The following is a 1,664-nucleotide window of genomic DNA, read 5'->3' as shown; positions in this document are numbered from 1 at the left end:
CAAAGCCACTTCCTGGTCCGACATTAAACAGAGCCCGACAGAGGAGGGAGGGGCGGGGAGGCTGTTGCCGTGCAGCGCTTCAAGAGCTGTCCTGCGTCTGACCTCAAAGTGTACAAGCTTCAAACTTCAGCGTTGGCTGCGATTTTGAAGCTGAAATCGCGTTCGGTGTGAACGCAGCATCAGTTCTAAGTGGAACAGAGTTTTTGTCTCTTCGAAGGCCCATCAGAGGTCTGAGAGTCCAAGACAGTTTMCTTGATAATTTCACTCGAGGTGACCCCTACACGCGTCACACCAGGTGCGAGGGGGGACACGCCAATAATGATGCAATCGTGCCTTCCCCTACACATTGGCCCTGCGCAGTGTCCCGGAACGTGGTCATGCGCTGCCAAATTTTTATAATGCCGCAAAGACTGTGGGCACCGCACACGATTCAATTTGTTTGTCTGTCAAGCTTTTACTTTTCTTCTTACAACATTTTCACAAGTTATAAAGAGTAATGCCACATGTCTTTTCTGGAGAGTCCTAAAACAACGTAAACGTCAAGAATAAACACCTGCACTGCTGCTGAGGGTGTGTGCACGCTCCAAGGTGCAACTATAACTCAGCCTCAAACATCTGTCTTCAGAGCAGAACGCCTTCTGTAGCAGTGACACGCTGCATGGACTAAGACCATATTTAAAAACTCAGAGCTCAAAATTTAGACCAGGAGTGGGCAATTCTGGTGCTCGAGGGCCACAGTCCTGCATGTTTTTCTTTTTTCCTTGCTCCAGCACACCCGATTCAGTCATTGAATTAACTCTTCCAAGTTCTGCCTGAAAATCTGAAAATCAATCAATTCTGCAACAGGGCCCAGCAGAAACTACATTTTTTGCGCAGGTTGAGGGCCTTTGGTGTCAGTCAGAAAGTGATGCTGCTATTTTACCATGCTGTAATAGAGAGCATCATTAGGTATGGCATTTCCGCCTGGTTTGGTACCTGTCTGTCTATATGAAGGCCAAACTCATCTGTCTTACACAAAAAGCTATGAAGTTGATAGGAGCAGGTGTGTCGTTAGACCTGGGCTTCCGGGGCTTTAGCCCCAGATGTTTTGTCAGTAGCCCCGGATCAAAACGACACCTGCTCTCTCACTGACCGCCTCTCCTCCAGGAGCAGGACGGTACGATTGTGTCACCATCAGCTGTTTGTGTTTCCAAGCTGTATGTGTGGGAGGAGGCAGAGGGCTCTAGGAGGAGGCAGAGGGCTCTGGGAGGAGGTAGAGGGCTCTGGGAGGAGAGAAACGGACTTTTTTCACCGACATCTCACAGCAGCGGGAGTGAATTTACCGTAATAACTGTATGCTGGCTGTAAAGAGCAGCGTTGTAGCTTGCAGACAGTGAAAAGTTTTCTGATGGCACAAACTGTCGCAAAGTTACGGTCTTTCAATTCCAACACTTGTTAAAACTCTCATCATGTGACTGACACATAAAATGGATTCATGCTCTTCTGTTGAAGTTCAGCTCAGTTTTTCAGCCAAAATCATCATTTATCAGAACTGAAAGTCTTTGTTAGAGAAGAGTATGAATGCTGGTGATGGATGGGGTTGCTTGTTTGTGTGCATGCGTAACTTTACATGTGTGTGTGTGTGTGTGTGTGTGTGTGTGTGTGTGTGTGTGTGTGTGTGTATG

The sequence above is a fragment of the Austrofundulus limnaeus genome, unplaced genomic scaffold, assembly GCF_001266775.1.
Source record: "Austrofundulus limnaeus strain Quisiro unplaced genomic scaffold, Austrofundulus_limnaeus-1.0 Scaffold1437, whole genome shotgun sequence".
NCBI lineage: Eukaryota > Metazoa > Chordata > Actinopteri > Cyprinodontiformes > Rivulidae > Austrofundulus > Austrofundulus limnaeus.
This window is presented reverse-complemented; position numbering follows the sequence as displayed.